Genomic DNA, 23,100 nt, shown 5'->3' with positions numbered 1-23,100 from the left:
GGAATGTTATTTTGTTATCTCTGTTACTATGCTATCTCTATTACTGTTGTTATTATCTCATCAGTTGTTAAGCCAAGTTGTTGTGGTAGCCAACCTACTCTCCTCTACTGGATAACCTACTAATTTCACTATTTAATATTTATAATATGAAAGAGCAAGTAAGTAAAAATGTAAAAGAAATACAAAATCAAGGTAAAAATCAAAGAATATGTTCACCGAAAATACACTGTAATTTCCCTTTAATGCATTAAGCCATAATGTGCAGCCTTTGTCTTTCAGTAGTTCAGTGTCCTCAGATTATAGTGACATTAAACCCTCAGATTTTTTAACATAAAACAATACTGTAATGTGTGCCTTACTGTAATCCATGGTTGTTTCCCTTCTCTTTGCTGCTCTTCCTTTTAAATCCTCATGTCTTCTCATGCTTGGGTAGAACTTCCCTTTTCAGCTCAGGGCCTCTTCCTGTAGTGCTGGCTCAGGTTTCAAGCCTATACAAACTTATACACAGACACCGTGTATCCATTCCTGAGACAAGGCAGGCTGCTGCAAAACAGAAGTTCTGCCCAGCATGAGACCAGATACAAATGTAAAAGGAAGAGCAGCAGCGAGAAGGGAAACAACCATGGATTACAGTAAGGCACACATTACAGTATTGTTTTATGTTAAAAAATCTGAGGGTTTAATGTCACTTTAATGAAAAAATTTGGTTGTGGTTGACTATGTTTCACTCTAAACTTTATATAAAGCCCAGTTGTAACTTTGTATAGTTAATTTTTATCTGCAATAAAGGTATAATTATGTTTTTTTTCCTGCTGATTGCTTTGCTGATGTTATGTCCTCTATCTGCTTTATCAGAAAATATTCGATCCATATTCTCCATTTAAGGTATATGTTAACTGAACTGCATGTGACCTATCAGAGCTTATGTTTGGATTCCCCCTCTGCCCCTGACCTGACCTCTTTTTCTTCAGAAAACTGGAACAATGAAGATCTGTTGAATTCCATTATAAATAATGGTGAGTTTTAATAAATAAATCAATATGAGAGTTTAACTTGCGCTTGTATCTATTTCAAGATAAGATATTGCAAGCTAAGCTAGTACACTAGTCACATTTGCTCTAATAGCTTGTGGTATTACGGTGATTACTTGTTTTATCATCCACAGACTATTTCCACTTAGACACACTGGCGGGAATTTATCAAAACAGGAACAGTTGCCCACCATAACCAATCAGCTTCTATCTTCTGTTTGTACAATTATGCTTTGAAAATAAAAGAAACTGATTGGTTGTCATGCACAGCAGCTCCAGTTTTGATAAATTCCCCTCATTCAGTTTCCAATAAAGTAAGAAAATACCCACAGGGTAATATACAATTATTTTTCCAACATTCATTTTTTTAGACTGTACACAATAATAGACAACCAAGCAGCAGAGATATTTTTTAAATTACAATCTCTTTTTAAGAATCATGTTTCAAACCAAGAAAGAGAGAAGTATAAACTATCCTGTAGCACATATAGGTATTTTTTCTCCTTAGCTTTACTGGTCAAATAATGATTGACTTAGTGGTCAGGTAATCCTTTGGTCAATAAACCCCAGTATGGCATACAGTATATCCTGTGTAGGGCTGCAGCTAACGATTATTTTCATAATCAATTAGTTAACCGATTATTAAGTTCGATTAATCGGATAAAAAATGGCTCCAGTGATGGACTACTAGTTTGTATTGAAATTGTAGTCCATCACAGTAGCAAGCTTGGAGCGGTGGAAATATAAAAAAAGGTGTGGTGTGCAATATAGTGCATTATACAGTGTCGCAATGCAGAATATCACCAGCTATAGAGGAATACAACAAATCGCTGCAATACTCCATTATACTATAAAGTTCTATTGCTGGGATTTGTAGTCCTCTGTAGCTGGTGTTATTCTGCGTTGCGCTGTATAATGTTCTATTGCTGGGATTTGTAGTCCTCTAGCTGGTGGTATTCTGCCGTGTGCTGTATAATGTACTATTGCTGGGATGTGCAGTCCTCTATAGCTGGTGGTATTCTGCAGTGTGCCGTATAATGTACTATTGCTGGGATTTGTAGTCCCCTCTAGCTGGTGGTATTCTGCAGTGTGCTTTATAATGTTCTTTTGCTGGGATTTGTAGTCCTCTAGCTGGTGGTATACTGCAGTGTGCTGTATAATGATTATACGGCGCAATGCAGAATACCAGCAGCTATAGAGAAATACAACAAATGCCAGCAATAGTACTTTATACATACAGTGTATAATGTATTGCTGGGATCATCTATAGAGGACTACAAATCCCACTACCCCAGCAGTAAGCAAGAATGCAGGCTTACCTGAGCAGCTTGTGGGCCTGTCTGGCAGCTGTCTTCCCCCATATGCCTGCTCTTCCTTCATTGTGCCGATCGTGAATGGGCGGGCAGCGGCGAGTCTGTGAGGTGGGGAGATGCGGCTTGCAGGGAGGAGAAGCGTCGAGTTCGTATGTCGGGGAGGAGTCGTGTCGCGCGGCGGGGCAGGGCTCAGTCACACCATCAAGAGTGCGGCGAGTGAGGGAGCTCACAGCGAGAAGAGCGAGGAGAAGAGCAGCTGCTTCAGCGGCATGTGCGTGGCTTCTGTGTTGCGTCCGGCGGGTTCGGCGTGTGACGTGCGGCTCGGGTCATGTGTGGAGCACCGAACAGGCTAACCTATTGATAGCCGACTAATCGACGATGGAAAACGTTGATAACGTTTTCCATCGTCGATTTTAATCAACGTAATGGATTAGCTCTAATCCTGTATATCCTTTAATATGTAATAAACAAAACTGAGCCTGTTCCAAAATGGGAACATTTGTTGATCATCATTAATATGCTCTTACAAATGTACTAAATTTAAGAAAAACATCAAAACTAAGTTGCTGGGTGGAGGGTAAATTCAAGCTTCTGGGAAAACTTTGAGCAGGAGGTTATTAGACAATAATTACTGTGAGTGGAGGTTAATTCATTCAGATTGTAAGTAAGGGATGTACTGTCAAGCAGGGGGTTAATACAGGTTTTCAGGGAGGGATGTGTTGTGTGCAGAATTTTAATGCAGGTAGTGGGGAAGGATGGGCTGTGAGCAGGGGGTTAACCCTTTCACTACCAAGCCCTCCGGAATGCTTTTCACTTCAGCTGGCCACACCATTTTTGAAATGTTCTAATTGTTTTCATTATCTACTGCTGCGTTGCTAGCGTTTGTAAAAAGACCCCCGAAACCATATATTTTCTGAAAGCACAGGCCCGGTAGAATAAAAAGATGGTGCTACTAATTTTGTAGGTCATGCCATAGTTGTGCAAATGTTTGTCAAATCAATTTTTTTACCAATAAACATACACAATTAAATGGATAAAAGCACACTAAAATCAGTATCAGTGCACACAAAAAATACTTTTCCGACTAAATCTAAAAGATAAAACTGTATTGAGTTAATAAGTAACAAATATTTGTACATTTTAAATTGCGCCTTTTTTCTGCGAAACGGTAAAAAAATGAAGTAACGTAAAACAGTAAATAAGCAGCTTATGTTAAAAATCGTTTTTGCGCTGTGCTAGTGTGTGTGTTGTGATAAAATGCTACAGACGTACATTTAATCGCAACACACACGCGTATCACAACGCAACACTTTGCCATGCGCTGCCACAGTTATTTTGAAAAGGAAAAAAAAAATTGAGAAAAAAATCAAGCACTGCAATGTGTTCTAACAATGTACTGCAGCACATGTGCATGGCGTACACCACAATATGGTGCACACTGTTGCATGTGTTTAATACAACCGTACAAGCCACATGTATAATACAACCATAAAAGCCACCGATGTGAGGCTTACTGACGCGGCCAACTGGAAACAGTTGTGTTCCGCCGTAAGCCTTACGTCGGTGGCAGCGAATGCAGGTTGCAGGGATGAATGTGCTATGAGCAAGGGGTTAATGCAGGTTACAGGGAGGGATGTGCTGTGAGCAGGGGGTTAATTCAGGTTGATAGGAGGATGGGGTAACTAATTCTGGAACTTGCTGTGTTGTTTGGTGAGGTGGCTAGGGAAGGGTGCTGTGGCTGGGGAGGGTTATGCTGTGAGAGCAGGGTGAATATAGGTTGGTAGGGAGGGATGGATAGGCCAAAGGTTTGTGCGGTGGTTGTGGAGGGATGTGCTGTGATGTGGAGTGAGGTGATTGTGGAGGGATGTGCTGTGATAAGGCAGTGAGGTGGTTGTGGAGGGATGTGCTGGAAGGGGGGTGATGTGGCTGGAGAGGGATGTGCTGCAAGGGGGGTGATGTGGCTGGAGAAGGATGTACAGTGATGAAGGGGATAAAGTGGCTTCCATCTCTATGTAAAAGTTTGTAACATCAAAAGTATTTCTACAGCTACGTAATCCTAATATCAGAAAACACATTTATCAAAGCAGGAAAATAAAGGTTCCCACTTAGCTCAGAGAGTAATTAATATTTTGCTAATGATCTGAACCTCAAAGATCTATTTTTTCCAGAAGCACATGCAAACTTACACTCTTGAATTCCACTAGAACCAGAGTCCCTGATCTGGAATCAGGTATGCAGACAGCAAAGTCACTAATGCACATACACTTCCCGGGACAGTGACATGGACAGTACTGAAGCTGTTGGATCACCAAGACAACTAGCACATTTCAAAAATAGGGGTCAACAATGGCAGCTTTTACTTCTCGTAGCGCAGGTTTCCTTCACAGAAAAGTGGTAATTATGCACATTCTTCCTGCATAATGGAAAGTATAGCCAAGATGCTTGTTAAAGATGAATAATTTAATTTCTTAATTAGAAATCACTAAAGCCATTAATATTTTCCCAGAACATTATGGAAACATTCTCTGAGTGCATATGCGAATAATTCCTATTTAGAAATAATGTTGTCATTTTTTATGATGGGCAGTAAAGTGTTGTCTTCTGCTTGAATATTCTGTGTGCATGTTTCTTCACCATGTCAGTATGTGCCCCGTTTTATGTCCATTGTAACAGGCTGTAACATGAGGCAATGTGTTATGTCTCACAGCAGCTATGAACTTGAAACAAACATGAAACTACAGACGTCATTCAATGAAATATAATTCTGTCAAAACAGCAAAGGAGACAGACCTTTCCTAAAGGGCTCTAATTGGCTTTGTGCTAGAAAAAGGACTCTTCTCAAGGAAAATGTACGGTAATGGACAGACTCCAAATACCAATAGCTGTTCTGTAATATGTGAAGGATAAATAAAACATAAAAATACATTTCCCTTCCTATGCTCATTAAACATGGAAAAAACAGCTCATAAAAAGCTATTCCTTAAAGGTTGAGTTTACTTTTTGCATTATGTTTCATGTTACACTCATATTCAGGGTGTAAAATGGCCATATCCCCCACTTACCTGAATCACTGGGTTCTCTTCCCCATAGGCTCTTGTCATCATTTGAATGCAGCGCAGCTGTGCAAGGCTCTTCCCACACAACTGTGTCATCCATTTACAGATGCTTTGACAAGATCTCTGAATGAAGAATTGTAGTCAGCACACTTGTAGTCCATTCATATTTCCTCCCTTTCCTTAGCTGAAAGTCTGTACCTCGTGGACAGAGACTGGGAGGAAAAGTCTGCAGGAGCAAAAGAATTGCACCTGCAATCTCCTGATCACGGTTGCAATGCTTTGCAGGCTCAAAGGCAAAAAATAATAAATGCTAATTTATTCTTTTAATAATATGTATGCATTTATTATGTTTTGGGTTTTTTTCAGAAGCCGGGCTATGCCTTTAAGAGACACCTTGAGTAATGAATCCTTTATTTTGAAGTTGTTTTTCAACTATAATAGTATTAATTTAAAAAATACAATACCGATGTGATGTTACATTGTTTTACTTGTATTTCTACATTATATGATGTATTTTATCATCTGCCTGATATAAATATCAGTGACAGAGTGTGGAGTTTGCTGTTCTGCATCACATGTATTTTTGTAAGGGTTGTTATAATAGTTATTATAATCAAGTTTTTCAGCCATACTTTGTATTAACTGGTATCAGCTTGACAATTGTAACACAGTGCAGATATATTTACTATATTGATTTCTGACCTGTACCCTTATAAAAATGATCTAGTGTAACTGCTATGACAGTTTATTAGTGGTTTTGTTTCGCCTGTAAAAGATTAAATAACCTAGAGATAAGGCTTAAATGGAAGCGGCCTTACTACTCCAAGTATATGCTGCAAAAAAATCTGATTGGGTGGCTCTTTATGTTTTCTATGAACTTTAAAAAACATACATGACAAGACCTCAAAGAGGAGTTAAATCTTAAAAATGAAATCAAGTACCTTAACTATTAACAAATATGTATCTTATTTATATATCACTCGGCTGTAGATCCTCAAATCATCTCTGATTTCATGCTGACACTCTTTCCATCTGGAGGGTGGCTACTTGTGTTACATATGGTCCCTGTTCTGATGAAGGGGGCGTGCCCGAGAAACGCGTAAACCTTTTGAAATCACAGGGGCAGAGGACGCTGATGTTATACATCCTTTCAGACTCCCGCTGCTAGAGGTTTCGAGTTCCGTCGATCCTTACATGCTTTTAACTACCGACTTTTTGTAAGTACAATTCAAGTTGTGTGTTGTACCAATAAATTTAGTTTTTACACTATGGAGGCGCTCTATTTTGTTCTTTGCTTCCCAGATTGGTGGTCTATGTGACCTTTGGGAGCTGCCTCTATTGTGTTTCAATCATTGTTACAGCTGGCCCGCTTTGCAGTCGGAGGCGCCAGTATTGGTTTTTTGTTGCTTGGTCCCTGTGTGTGTTGTAAAGTAGCCCCCACTCCAAGTTTGCTATAGTGATGGACTACAATCTCAATACAAATCATAAAACTAAATGTGTGATTGTAGTCTGTGCCTTTATGTCTCCCATTTTTTCCTCCACTGGATCTATGGGGGAAGTCATGGCTGTCACGCCAGACTTCAACCTTTCTGCTTTCTTTCATTTCTATTATGTGGTGGATTGATGGCAATAGTAGGTTATCCCATAATGATAAGGTTCTATGCACTATGGCCACATATAATCCAGCCTCCACTTCTAGCACGCTTACTGGGAAGCAGTGTGGACATTTCCCCTGTACTGCTCCAGGCAACAGCTCCTATTTTGTGTTGCTAAGAGAGGAAGGAGATCGGATTACTGTAGAGATATGTTTTACTCTAAGTCCTAAACCTCATGGGGATGAAGACACTGTTGAGTGAACCAAACCATTTGAGCTACAGTACACTCCAATGAGCCTCGGCTGCCCATGACCCTGTCACCAGGTTCACCATTAACCTTCCTTGGACCACTTTTGGTAGGTCCTGACCCCTGCAGACTGGGAACATCCCAGAAGAGCTGCAGTTTTGGAGTTGTTCTGACCCAGTCATCTAGCCATCTCAATTTGGCCATTGTCAAAGTTGCTCAAATCTTTACACTTGGCCATTTATTCTGCTTCCAACACATCGTCTTTAGGGACAAAATGTTCACTTGCTGCCTAAAATATGCCATCCACTTCCAAGTGCCATTGTAACGAGATAATCAATGTAATATACACACACATTGGTTTTGTTCACCATCTATATTTGCATTGACTTTTCAAGGGGGTCAGTGCTGCGTCAGAGTGAATTCAATGTACTGTCATCTATCTGTCACATAGCTTTTAGCTTACCGTTTTAAAATTCCCTACAGGTTCAGATTATCAGGAGGACTGCTATCTTATTATACTGTGTGTAAACAAAAACAAATAAAATGGAACATATAGTCTTATATATGTTGTCACAGCATTGTGTTGATAAATCCAAATCTAGATTGTCAGATGTCTGTTTCATTGTTCATTTTGTTTCCATTAAAATTAATACATATCAGAGAGAAATTAAATGGTGTAGAATCATGTCCATTGTATCAAGGCACCTAAATACACAGCTAAAATGTACGTGAATTGTTTTAACTATCAGAGTATTTTTAATCAGACAGTCTTGTGGTATAGGCACGCTTCTTGCCACACAGCACAGCTACTGCATTTCAGTAATACAGGATTAGTCAGAGCCCATGCCACCCTGCCAAACTGACAATCAAGCAGCAGCACCAAGATGTGCTCATCCCTGTCTTTTTTTTTTTCATTTAAGCACATTTACTGTGTTAGATGCCAACACTATGCAAAGCAATAGAGCCCTGTCTGGCTCAGAGCACTGGCCCTATTTTAACAAGTGTGAGTGCTGCTGTTACCATAAACAATTACCATAATTACATACTTACACTAGTTGTACATTTTACTTTTACATCTGCCTGAGGTTCAGCCCTAAAGGAGAACTATGAGCTGAGTTATTTACACTCATACACATGGTTAGACTCGACATGTGACATAAAACGTCTACTCTATAGGTCGGGAAGTGAGTGAACACATACCGTCGCTCGCTCACTTCTCGATCATGTCCCAGCGCGGACTGGAGGAACAGACGGGGGAGGGGGCGGGCACAACTGGCTAGACAGGCAGAGCCGCTGTCAATCAGCCAGCTGGGTGAATCTCGACAGTAATGTCAGGATCTGTCCTGGTTGCGGCGTTCTCAGTATATGCTATATACTGAGCTTTGGGTCACGGGATGTCCTCCTGTGTCCCTAAAGAGAACTATGGGATAAAAAGGTTACCCCATAGTTCTTTTTTAAGTCTCAGATTTAGACATAAAACATACTTTGAGACGAGCTATCAGCTTTTTAACCTCTCTGATTCTTTTATGTCAATTCAATTATTACAATAGGGAATACAGGCAACACAGTTAACTCAATATTAATATATATTGCATCTGAATGGAATTAAAGCAGAACTTTACTCACTTCCCCTCCAGCAATGTGATGTCCATGAGCTTCCTCACTGGCACCGACATCCTCACGCTGGCTTCTTCTGGGTTTTTGATCTTTGGCCATTTTGATTGGCCCGGCCAGGATGACATAGCGCCTGTGCATGGGAGTTCATGCATCTCAGCAGATACCACAACTGTACACTGAGAAGAGCATTAAGGCCTTGTTCACACCAAATGCAGAGCAGATCCGGTCAGGTGTCTGCACACGCACGCTAGTCTTTTAGATGCGTTTTTGACGCGTTTTTGATGCGTTCCGGGCCGTTTTGGTAAAAAAAATATTTTTTTTTACGTTTAACATGGGTTTTCAGTGCGTTCCAGGCATTTGCATGCGTTTTTGATGAGTTATTGATGCGTTTGCAGATCCAGAGCAGGTAAAATAGGGCCTGCTGCAGTTTTTATACCTGCTCTGGACCTGCTCTGCACGCTGCGATGTGAACTAGAGCTAAAAATACCATTGGAATACATTGGACGCAGTTTTGATCCGGTCTGCAACTGCACTGCTCTGCACCTGCTCCGTGCTTGGTGTGAACAAGGCCTTACAGTGTATGTCTCAGTGAACAGTTTAAGAAGTTTGCAAGCAGAAAGGTAACATACCTTTATTGCAGAGGAGACATAGGGAGGTATTTATAAACAATTTGCAGAGCCATCTATCCGGCAGAATGGTCATTCTGTGGCAAGATGAACGTTCTTAGTATATTGTTTTTTTCAAGTTGAATGTAATATTCGGCCACTAGACAGAGCTGAGGAGCATGTGAAAAAGTATTCCTGTGCAAATGGTTTATAAATACACCCCACAGTGTGTCTTTTCTTCAATTACAAAAAAATCCTTGCAAATGTTTTAATGTTCACTAAAGTTTCACTTTAAGGAAGTTTTGAAGTCGCTTCAGCCACCTGTATTATACAATAACATGCATATTATATTAAATATTATTGCAGGGACTTTAGCTGTTTACCACTTCTCTTTCCTTTTCAAAGGTGTATTTGTTTACATTTTATGTCAGCATCGGGTGGGCTAATGACCAAAAGTGTCTCACAGAAGATCAGCATGTCTTGGATCAACCAATTCACTTCATAAACTTCCCTACAAGTGTAAAGCAAGCTTACTGAACTCTTTGGACAACACAGAGTTTATATTTCCGCTGATCATTTCGCCATAAGCCTTTGAAAAGTTCTTGGCATATAACATTTTGGCTGCATGATCTGGATTCCATGCTTATAATAAATTCAATACTGTCACATAAATTTGAAATGCGTATGTCTGATAGTTCACATTTGTAACACCAAACTTCATAATATGTTCCTAATATTCAGGTTATTCTTTCAAAAACAATAAAATCCACAGGTTGGCTTTTTGTCTCTATGTACTACTATATGCCTATGTTCCTATGTGACCACTGTGTGTGGTGGCCATGGCAATGGTTCGAGAATCATGCTCACACAATGCAAATGTACTGTATAATCTATCTATCTATCTATCTATCTATCTATCTATCTATCTATCTATCTATCTATCTATCAGCCTGGCAGCCTGTCCAATCCAGGAGCCAGCTCGTTAACAACAGCTAGAACAAACCTAAAAAGTTGCGTGCCAGCTGTAATTTGTAAGGAGCATTGGCTATCTATCATGTATCTATCCTTTAGTTTCACTATGGTTCCTAATTGCATTGACATTTTTTTTTTTATAGCACTTAATGTCAAGATTCACGTACCTGTATAGAGAGACCTATTGCCATGGTACAGAAAATGATGGTGATTTTGTATGACAATTGGCTATACATAGAGTGAAAGTTCTTTTACCTATGACACTAACTGCTTGTGTTGGCCCATTATTACAGCATGCATAGTGAAAATGGTTTACCACTAATTATATTAGGGATGCACCAATATATCGGCCGCCAAAACATATCGGCCGAAAATGGCACTTTTGGCATAATGCCGAAAGAGCCATGTTTCGGACGATACATCGGCGAATCCCTGGTTTCTTTCCTCCCCGCTGGGCGCTGCTCTGTGTTCCAGCGGGGAGAAAAGAAAGTGACAGCTGGCCGAGCGCTGCAGGACGAGAGCGCTGTGAGTGGCCGGCATCTCTCCTCCCACACCGCTCAGCTGCCTATCACAGTCCGGCAGAGCGGTGTGGGGGCGGCTCTCTGACACGCTGTCACCACTCGATCAGCCTCCTGTGACAGCGTGTCAGAGAGAAAAGCAAGGTACACACACTCAGCGATAAGTGATCGCTGAGTGTGTGTACATAATTGAGGATATGGTATGTTAACTATATCCTCAATTATGAATGAATGGGAGTGATCTACATCACCTCCTGTTCATAAAAAGTTTATAAAAAATAAAATATTTTAAAAAATTGAAAAAAGAAAAAACATTTTCGGTATCGGTTTCGGCCTGACATTTTTTTTATTTCGGTTTTAAAATTTCCATTTTGGTGCACCTCTAAATTATATATTACAGTTGATTATAAGATGTAAAGTACAGTACAATGAACTGAACACACCTATCCAGATATAAAATAAATTGTTGACCTGAGATAATAGTTTTTCTAGCCTTTAGGTTCCTGATGCCCTTAGATTAGAGGGTTTTCAGGATACAGCACTCAACTGGATGGCAGGTTCTCTGAATAACCCCTAATGTGGAAAGGAAAACAAACTTTAACTGAACCCAGTTTTGCCACTTAGGCATGTGTTAGTAAAACTGTTCATAGCTTTGCAACTATTTACTGTATCCGGCAGAATTATTCCTTGGCTTTTGAGAACTAACCGGGCATTTATTTGTTGTTAAATGTTAAAGGAGAATTATGACCTAAGGGCAAATAAAAATACCCCTTACCTTGATTGTAGTAGCATTCTTCCTTTTTTCTAAAGTCGCAGCACATCACAGATAAAATTCTCAAAACCTGTAGTAAACGGCCATCTTCAGCCCTGCTCCGAGCTCCTTTCCTCTTAGGGGGCGTTAACCGTTGATCCAGCCCGCCCACAGCTTTTTAAAAAAATTATCTCATTGCTGTGGCCGCGCTTCCTATCATCGTGCACAGCTGTGTTTTGTCAGCGTGTGCACGCTGGCACTTGTGAGCGGGAAGTGAAAAGGCAGCAGCAAGAGACTGTAAGAAATAAATGGACTCAGCCTCCCTGCACATTCAGTGCTCTTTCCCCTCCCTCATCAGTGATCCCCAGTCATTAGGATGTCAGCGTCACACAGGGGGAGAGAGAGAGGGGATAAAGAGCCATCCCTCTCTCCATCATTTACCAGAAATGGGCAAGTCCATATATGGTGAATTATACCACTGGGTATCCCTGCAGACTGGCAAGCATCCGATCAGCAGGAATACCCAGTGACATCATTCATCATATATGGACCTGCCCATATGTGGCAAATGATGAAGAGAGAGAGAGGGCTCCTTCTCCTATCTCTCTCTCCCTGCCCTGTGTGACGCTGACATCAATCAAATCACTGGGGATCGCTGATGAGAGAGGGGAAAGAGTGTTTTCTCTTCCGCATTTACTATATATAGGGATCCCTGCAGACTGGTTAGCATCCGATCAGCAGGGATCCCCAGTGACATCATTCACCATATATGGACTTGCTCATATGTGGTAAATGATGAAGAGAGAGAGAGAGGGCTCCTTTCCCTTCCTCTCTCTCTCCCTGCCCTGTGTCACGCTGACATCCTAGAATCACTGGGGATCGCTGATGAGAGAGGGGAAAGAGTGTTTTCTCTTCCGCATTTACTATATATAGGGATCCCTGCAGACTGGTTAGCATCCGATCAGCAGGGATCCCCAGTGACATCATTCACCATATATGGACTTGCCCATCTGTGATAAATTATGAAGAGAGAGCTTCTGACCCGGGACAAGATCTTCTCAATGCACTGCACACTACACGTGAAGTAGGAGGGGCAGATAGAGAGGAGGAGGAAGGGGATCAAGGGCTACACAGCAGCGTGTCTGGAAGGCTGGCACAGAGGACGGGGACGTGCAGGTAAGGAGAGAGCTGCGTGCACAGAGCTGCTGCGCATGGGCATATATTCGTGGACGCGCAGCAGCGCTCAAGAATCACTGTCAGTCACAGTGACGAAGATCAGTGGGGAGGATCCCGGCAGCATTGTCGGGATCTCTCCTCATTGCGGCGCTTAGCCCCGCCCACCATCTTAAAGAAGGGTTTACAGGCTTAGGGTGCATTTTGGCTAATAGGAGTAAATTACACAATTTACTTATTTAGCCTAAGGAATGCAATAATAAAGAAAAGATAGAACCCCATAGTTCTCCTTTAATGGATAGCTCCTGATTTCATTTCATTATCAAACGAAAACTGGCCCAAAGATAGTAAAAAAATAAATATTTTTGAAATCTAAGATGTATATTTCTTGCTATTACCATAAGAAAAAGCACCCCAAAATAAATTATATTCCTGACGTCCATGGGTATACCGCATATGTGTGTATGGCAGCATGTGGCAGCATGGAAGAAGGCCCACCTCTGTGCTGCCACATATATGTGTATGGTCAGTGGGAATGGGTAAAAGTAGATGTAAGCTCTAACTGAATGAATTATCATTTGCTAAAGCACTGTGAAAAATTAACAACTGCCATTTTTAAAAGTCTGTCTGTATAATGTATTTTGAAATGGTCACATAGTCTCCATTGAAAGCTTGTGTGAAAGGGTGATAACCAAAGAGCACAAATGAGAGACAGAGACCAAGCATTGTCACCCTATTACCTGAACAAAGACCTTTTTGGTGGGCTCACAAATTATTATTTTTTTGAAATTAAAACTGCTATTTTAAAAAGCTTGAAAATTTGAAATGACATGAACATATTAAAGTTTATATGAGATTTTATTGATCGAATTTACTTTGACCAAGCAGAATCCAACATATGTCCTGCATTTCCACTACAAAAAAAAAGGCAACTGCTTGCATTCTCAGAGATGTCATTAATGTAGAATTACGACATAAAGGATAGATTTGGCCGTACTGACAATTGTAAACAAAGAAAGGTTCAGTTTACCTATTGTTTCCAAACCATCTGCCAGGACAATTGTCTATTCTGCTTTCAGGCCAATGTCCTCAATGATAACTGAACAGAACTTATTCACTCGGGTTCACCTAATATGGTAGCTTCAGAATACTATATACAGGGTATGGATGATAAAACCACAGCTGTGGGATATTTACCTTACAAACTCAACTAATGAAAAAAGCATTTGAAATGTTTACCTAACACAGCACTTTGGATTATTCAATAGAGGGCAAAAAGCAATAGCTCATACAAACTAACCATCAATCACTCCTAAATCTAGTGATTTGGAAGGATGCATGTATGTATGTATGTATGTATATATACTGTATGTATGTATGTATATATATATATTATATATATACAATCCAGCTACAAATCTTGAGGTTGCTGTCTTTCAGCTAAGGTGTTCCCAGTGATCTAAAGAGCAGTCTGAAGAGTACATAAAAGGATAAGAGCAGCACAAATCTAGATCAAGTCCAGGAAAATTAATTTTTTACTAGCAAGGGGTCAAGAGGGATTGCCATGAAGATTACAGTAATACATGCTATCTGACAGGCATCCCTCACTATTATTACTGTAATCTTCATGTTCTGCACGCATTAAATGTGCAGTATTATCACCAATCATTTGTAAACGCCAGCTTGAACCCTGATGAAGGGGAATTTCTGAGCCCCCATAATGCGTTGGCTATACCTTTTTTCCTCTTGCTTGTGAAAAATAAACCTTTACCGGACTTGATCTAGACTTGTGGCCCTCTCATTTTTTATGTATGCTTCAATCTAGAATATGGGTAGAAAAGCCCTGTGTAGTGAAGGGGCCATCTCGCTGCTGTCAGGAATACTGGGAAGTGGAGCGAGCATGTGCTGGAGGCAGATTATAGAGGAAAGACCGATAGGTGTGCTGGGGCTGGAGGCCGATTCCCCCTTGTGAAACTAAAGGTGGCACTTAGCTTTTTCATATAACATAGGGCAAGCAAATGTATGACTGTCCCAAAACAAGCAGGGATATAGCAAGCAATGATAAAGAAATAGGTAGTATATGTGTGAGCAGAGTGCAGAGAGCAGTATAATAGGCAGTACAGTTAATTCATCGACTCATAAATAGTGATTAATAATATTTTTTATCATTTAAACCAAAATCACAAACACATATGTTCATAGCCATAGGGGTGATTGAAAAGGGTGAGGAAGTTCACCCCATAGCGGGCACCTATTTAAAAAACTGACTATTTGTAAAGCAGCTATTGCCTGTTCAACATTGAATGGCATATGGCTTCTTAATTTCTACAGTGTTAGAAGAACTCAGAATAACAAAAGTCACTTTCAAAAGAAGAGAATTTTCTTTTCAGTATCAAGAATCCACAGGTTTTGAATTAACACCTTTTCTTTAGTGCACATCAAGAGGAGTCTCTGTGTACAAGCATAACCCACTTCCACTGGCCCTTTTGGCTCTCATGAACAAGTACATAGTCTAATTCTCATTTTTACTGATATATCATTGCATGTTACACTTTTGCTTACAAATTACACAGACATCAGATACAATATGTGACATCACGTTTTTTAAAGCACATATTATTAATAATATTTTTCTAATGGTTAAGTGTACCAAAAATATTACACTTACCACCAAATTAGAAAATTCTACTCTGAGTCTGCCCCACAGGAACTTTGCGGCTATTTTAGTCAGGAGCCAATTAAGCTACTAGCTTCAGAACACTGGAATACCCAGAAGAATCCTTTATATAAACACTGGATGCACATTTCATCATTCCCATAACACTCTCAGGAAGAATCAGTTAAAGGGCATTAGTGTTGCAAGGCAGAAATGTTAATTCTTGATACTGTGCCATGTAGATATATGTATTTGTTGCACAAATGGTTGCACATCAAGACATAGTTGCATATATATTAATTTTTCCTGGTATACATGTTGTGCTCTGGGGCAGATCTATATTTGGCAAATACATTTCATGTCCCTATTATTCAGAAGCAGGAATATTACATTGTGGTTATTAGCATAAGGAAGGTCAATTCTCATGCAGGAATGTCTGGTAGCCATACTAGGTGAACGTTCACTTTTGTTCTGAGATACCCTTGCTCTTGTTTAGACACTGCAATTAGATACGTTTCCTATCATGTCTAAATTCTTAAGTTTAAGTGTGAGTCTTTTAAATAGGAAAATCTAGCAATCCTACCTTTCTTTAGAGAAAGTATCAATTACAATACACTAAAGACAATATTTCTTCTATACCAGAAAAATATCTGAAATATATACTGGGGCAATATTTTAACTCAAATATTTTTTTTTACATTCTATCAAAAATAATTAAAAATAGCTTTTCATTTAATAGCTTTTAATAATAATAAATAGCTTTTAATGCTGTGGCTGATTTCAAATCCTCTTGTGAAACTTCCCCCCATCTCAGGTTCCTGTCTTCAGATGGCTCCATCCCTTTACAGGGACCCATGGAGCCACCTTTGAGTGACCACTCCCATCTTCCATACTCGTAGGCCAATTAAGCCCCCACTGAAGCCTGCTGGAAAACCCCCCAATATTCTGCATAGTTCAGTAATGTCCTGTTGCTAGGACAAGCCAGTGTCACAGAAGTGAGCACTGTCTTTGTTCAAAGCCCCGTGCTCTGTCACAGCATCTGGGCACTTGGATGTTTTTCGGGCAGGTTTTGGTGGGAGCTCAAATGGCCTACAGGTATGGCAGATAAATTATAAATGATGCTAAAAGCTGCTTAGTTTATTGTTACCTACTGGGGCTTCTTGACTGCATAGGCTATTTTGTTTTACAAAGGTGAACTAACCTTTTAGACCAGTCAGGTATTTTGGGGTGCCTTCTGGCTTTGTCTGAGCTGCCGTCAAATTTTGGGCTGTGATGTGAAAGGGGGTTCTGCTTTATAGGGGGGCTTCTGATGAGAGGGGGCCTCTGATGTGAAGGGCTTCTGATGTGAAAAGAGGGGGGCTCTCATGTGAAGAGAGAAATTCCATTTTGTCTTTTTTTTATTTTTTAAAATCCATACCAGACCACAGTCTTGCATAAGGTGTTGGTATTGATTTTTGGAAAGAGGGGGAAACACACATCATTTTTTTACATTTACATTTTTTGAGATTTTGCATACTTGTAAAAGGTGCAGTGACTAAACAAAGGTTGAAATATGCTGAATTAGGCCATTGTGTCAGCTAGAGCATCCTTTTTCAACCAGGGTGCTGTGGCTGGCTTCCTCAGTGGTGTCTTGAAAGTTTGGCTCCTGATGTGTAGGTGGAACTGTGATGAAAATGGGTGGCTCTCGTGTGAAAGGGGGGCTCTGATATAAAGGGGGGACTCTAATGTGTAGGAGGGCTTCTGATGTGAAAAGCGCTCCTTATGTGAAGGAGGGGCTTGTGGTGTAAAAGAGGACTCTGATGTGGAAGGGTGAATTCTGATGTAAAAGGAAAATGATGACATGAAGCGGGCTCCTGATTGGAATGGGGGACTTTGATGTGAAGAGACAAACTCAACTTTTTTTGTGTGTGTTTTTGTATGCAGTCCCCTGTTTAACATCCATTTTAGGCTGGGGTGCATACTTTTAAAGGGTGCCAAGACTGAACAACGGTTGGGAAATGCTGCACTAGAGAGCCAGACATACCAGTATATGCCCAAGAGGAGGGTTCAGCAGTGCCAGGGCAAAGGTTCCCTTCATATACACTGTGTGGTCCTATGTTCCTCCTGTTAGCTCAGACCAGTCTTTGCTAAGCATTTTCATAGAAACGATAATCAATGGCAGCGATAAAAGACTACAGCAGATTAACTGAAAACACAGGAAACCGTTTTGTTTTTGGAGATGAAATCACAATAATCTCTTGTCGGCTTATCAGGCAACATAAAAAGACAGATGAATGATATAGAAAGATATGAAGAGTAGTAGAGAGCTGGGGAAGGATTGAGTGAGACGTAACATATACAGTATACAGTATATATATATACAGTATATATAATCCAGAGCAGTACGAGGTGTGTGTCTAGCCTTGGCAAGCGCAGCAGATTCAGCACCTCGGACAGCTCCAGAAAACGCCCATAGACTATGTATAGCGGAGCTGCAACTGGAACTCGCTATGATGACAGATCCAATGAACCCTCCTGTCACAAAACATCATGCCATGTACCTAATAACCACCTCGGAGCTTCAAGTGAAAGCACTTCACACTAAACAATGACACTCATCTTTCTGGAAAGCAACATTTTCTCCTGGTGGGGCTCCGACTGCCAGTAAATAAACCGTGCAATTAACCATGCAGGCACCAAATCCCATGTGCATGATCTGATACACATGGGCATCATGAATGCCTGACTTCAAATGACACCTGTTACACCCAACATAACGATCACTGCTGTACTACTGCACGACACCACAGCCTACGTTGGCTTCATAGAACTTTTAAATCAGCCTCTTCATATAGTTCAAAGCACAAGCTAATCACACAAGCTTTAGTAGATCAAAAAAAAAATGAAAAGACAAGTCACTGCTGCAAGCAGGACTGTAGCAGAGGGCTTGCAGTATGATAAAACTTGTATATGAATGCAACAAATCCTGACATCATGGAGAGAAGCTTCTATGTATTGTAGTCACCCCCCATGTATCCTCTGATAGACTATAGGGCAGTTACAGGGGCCCCTGCATTAAACATTAGCAGCTTGGTTAAAGGATTTTTATGAAGCATGTAACAGACATCTCTCTTGTTGGAGATCCAGGATCTTATATTCGCAGCTCTCTACAAGATCCCTATCTCATCCATGCAGATGCATTTGTTTAAGCAAGCACTAGGAAAGCGATACCCATAGTGTAGGTGACTGTGGGTGACCGGATGACCCCAGCTCCATTACACTTTCATCTTATGTGTTCAGCCAGAATGTGGAGGGGGCTGGGGTACGCTTTGGGACCACACAAGTCCCCTTCCTCTGGGACACACTGGCATTTAAGTGGAAGCTACATAAGCAAACGCCCTTCTATAGCCTGTTATTAAAAGGAGACCATGGGCAACACATATCTCCTGTTCTACACCGCTGCATACAGTGCAGGCATCACTGAAAGGGATCAGGCAGATGGTATGAAGATGACAAAGCTGCAGATCAGTGGACAAAGCACAGATATAAGTAGAAGGGGGAGGCAGAGGACGGTATGAGGAAGGCTAGTGAATTATTCCCAATGCACTCACCGAGTCCTGGAAATCAGCAGGCAGAGCAGGCAGTGCTGAGCTCCATGTCTCCTGTCTATGTCGCTGCCAGGGAGGGGGCGGAGGCAGGATGTGCACGCACAGGTCCTGAATCATTCAGACTAAACCTGGGTCACGTGGCCTCAGACACATGCATTATTCATCACATTACCCTGGAGAAGGGACTTAAGTTGTGATAGACTGTGAAGAAAGATGGCTGCTGCTTGGGGGGAATTATAGGGTTAAAATAAAAGTAAATCTTACATGGGGAGCCTATACATAGCTTGCAGAAATACACCTCTAAGCAGCAAGGAGGAGGAGATATCATTTAGGCAGAAGTCTATTAACCTATGCATTCGAAAATAAAGTATATAGAATATATAACAACAAAATTAGTGGGTCGCCCCCACCTTGGCTCCTTGATATCAAACTCTCCCCCTAATATTATATATACAGACAAAGGGGGTGAACGAAAGGGTTTGTGGAGAGATGTACATCGACCCATGCGTAAAAATATCTCAAATGTATTGTACATAAAAATCGTTTTAGTTGATAAAAATCATAAATAACATTATTACATACATTAGTGGATATAATATCCCAATTTTAGCCAACATGATTCATCCTTCCTTTGTAGGCAGCCCAGAATACATAAATTAATTTAATAAAATAAAACTCTGATACATATCAGCCATGATTGATTCCAATTGATGCATTCATTGTGTAGTCTCCAAGGTATGAATATCAACATTCATCCCTACGCGTTTCGCCTTTTGGGCTTCTTCAGGGGATTAGATTCATCTATCAAATGGAAATTGTACATATGGTTATTGTGTATCATTAATTTGGGCATGCCCATCTTGATGTAATGCCTATGGTAAGTGGGGGGGACACACTGCTGGGATTACACCCATGTGCAGAAGACCACACATGGAGCAGGTATCTGGTACTCACCTATATAGAGTACCTGGAGGTGGGTCGACGTGAGGAGGACCGGGATGAGGTGGATGGCTAGAATTAGCCCTGCCATCACATACCGTCCGTCATCTCTACCGGGGTCTCAAAGGGAGGAATGCGCTAGGCAGTGTAAGAGAGCCAAACCAAACCCCATTCGGAGCAGTGACCTGTAAGGACCAATTAGCAAAAATCAACCAATGATATTGCTTTTTAATTGATAAACCCAGTAAGTGACATTGTGCAAACTGCAAAAAGTTAAAATATATATATATGTACGTATACATATATATATATATATGTGGTATAGCCAGTGTTGGCTACCACTGTATACAACCTTTTGAGTGTGCCATGTTCTATGAATAAATATGTGTTATATGGACTTTGTGCAATGATACCTTCTTTTCATAAGGATAAGTGATGTGAGTGCAGAAAATAAATATATAAAAATATACTCGCATATACAGGTGAAACTCGAATAATTAGAATATCGTGCAAAAGTAATTGCAGTAGTTGCTGCAAAAGGTGCCCAAACCAAGTACTGAGTACATATGCATGCTTGTACTTTTCAGAGGTCCGATATTGTTCTATGTACAATCCTTGTTTTAATGATTGCATGTAATAATCTACTTTTTAGAGGTTGTGGATTTGGGGTTCTTGGGGTTTTCATGAGCTGTAAGCCATAATCATCACAATTATGACAAATCACGGCTTGAATTATCTTGCTTTGCATGTAATAAGTCTATCTCATATGTTAGTTTCACTTTTTAAGTTGCATTAGTGAAATAAATGAACTTTGCACGATATTCTAATTATTCGAGTTTCACCTGTATATGTGAAAAGTTGCTCCTACAGGGCTAAATCTAGCCACCCACCTCATCCCGGTCCTCCTCACGTCGGCCCTCCTCCAGGTACTCTATATAGGTGAGTACCAGATACCTGCTCCATGTGTGGTCTTCCGCACATGGGGGTAATCCCAGCACTGTGTCCCCCCCACTTACCATAGGCATTACATCAAGATGGGCATGACCAAATTAATGATGTACAATAACCATATGTACAATTTCCATTTGATAGATTAATCTAATCCCCTCGCGCAGAGCTGTAGCTAGCCTATTTTGCGCCCGAGGCATGAACAAAAAATTGCGAGACTACACAATGAATGCATCAATTGTTCTAGCCACCCACCTCATCCCGGTCCTCCTCACGTCGGCCCTCCTCCAGGTACTCTATATAGGTGAGTACCAGATACCTGCTCCATGTGTGGTCTTCCGCACATGGGGGTAATCCCAGCACTGTGTCCCCCTCACTTACCATAGGCATTACATCAAGATGGGCATGCCCAAATTAATGATATACAACAACCATATGTACAATTTCCATTTGATAGATTAATCTAATCCCCTGAAGAAGCCCAAAAGGCGAAACGCGTAGGGATGAATGTTGATATACATACCTTGGAGACTACACAATGAATGCATCAATTGGAATCAATCATGGCTGATATGTATCAGAGATTTAGTTTATTAAATTAATTTATGTATTCTGGGCTGCCTACAAAGGAAGGATGAATCATGTTGGCTAAAATTGGGATATTATATCCACTAATATATGTAATAATGTTATTTATGATTTTTATTAACTAAAACGATTTTTATGTACAATACAGTTGAGATATTTTTACGCATGGGTCGATGTACATCTCTCCACAAACCCTTTCGTTCACCCCCTTTGTCTGTATATAGAATATATACACAATATACATATTGCCTGGCCGAAAATAGTCACAACTCTAATTAATTTCGTTGGACCGCCTTTAACTTTGATTACAGCACACATTCGCCGTGGCATCATTTCGATATGCTTATGCAATGTCACAACATGTATTTCCATCCAGAGTTGCATTCATTTTTCACCAAGATCTTGTAGTGATGATGGGAGAGTTTGTAAAGTCTTCTTCAGACCATCCCAAAGATTCTCAATGGAGTTAAGGTCTGGACAATCCATGTGTGAAAATTATGTCTCATGCTCCCTGAACCATTCTTTCACAATTTGAGTCCAATGAATCCTGGTATTGTAATTTTGGAATATGCCCGTGCCATCAGGGAAGAAAAAAATCTATTGATGGAAAAACCTGGTCATTCAGTATATTTAGGTAGGCAGCTGACCTCATTTTTTGGGGACATAACATTTCTGAATGTTACCTAGACTTATTATCCAAAGGAAGGCTCTTACCTATTTGGTTAGATAAATCCAGGTGGTGACTTTCTTTTTGGCCCGGCAATATAGATACAGGTATATACATTGAGGGGAATTTAGCAACACTGGAGCAGACAAAAACTTGAGAAAAACTTGAGCAGATGTGCATGGCAACCACTCAGCTTCTCTCTTTCATTTTCAAATCTTAACTGAACAAACTGAAGAGAGAAGCTGATTGGTTGCCATGCACATCTGCTCCAGTTTCTGTCTGCTGCAGTTTTGATAAACTCCCCTCTGTATATTTTATTGTCAACGTTTTAAAGGTGCTCAGTCCATCGTTATCAAGACAGTGTCTGAATAAAGATGGGGTCTAAATAACTGAGGTCCAACAAAAATGAATATCTCCTGTTCTGGGTCCTGGAGCCTGGAGGCTTTGTAGAGTTTTGGGTGGGATAAAACCCTGATTTCTAGGTCCATAGCTTACCTGGTACCCAGACCTTTTTTTTTTAAACCACCACGTCTCCCTACCTTAGGAGAACCTTAGGAGAACTGGAGTAGATCCTCAAGTGTGGGCTGCTGTGCTGTGATGCAGCTCCATCCATATGTGCATTGCCTGTACAGCTTCCTTGCATGCCCTAGAGGTGCCAGGAGCCAGAATGTGACCTCACTCCAGTCCAAGCACCTCTACAGGACACGTGAGGGAGCTGTAAGCAATGCACGTATGGATGGAGCTCCTTTGCGGCCATACCCCCAGCCCACCCCACCTCAAGCTTACACTTGGCACCGGGCAGCATATTTTGAATGGCTGCTCAGTGTGAGAACTGAC

The 23,100-nt window shown here is 40.7% G+C and overlaps 1 protein-coding gene across 1 annotated transcript in view; it reads right to left on the bottom strand.

Moving 5' to 3' along the window:
• SLC7A14 (solute carrier family 7 member 14) overlaps window positions 1-19,212 on the bottom strand; it is a 67,920-nt gene extending 48,708 nt beyond the window's left edge. Inside the window, exon 1 of the mRNA XM_018553770.1 lies at window positions 19,125-19,212. The gene's annotated coding sequence lies outside the window, so the exon portion shown is untranslated. The remainder of the gene's footprint in view (window positions 1-19,124) is intronic.
• Window positions 19,213-23,100: the final 3,888 nt, after the last annotated feature.

This window comes from Nanorana parkeri, unplaced genomic scaffold (assembly GCF_000935625.1).
Source record: "Nanorana parkeri isolate BGI_ZX_2015 unplaced genomic scaffold, ASM93562v1 scaffold129, whole genome shotgun sequence".
NCBI lineage: Eukaryota > Metazoa > Chordata > Amphibia > Anura > Dicroglossidae > Nanorana > Nanorana parkeri.
This window is presented reverse-complemented; position numbering and strand designations above follow the sequence as displayed.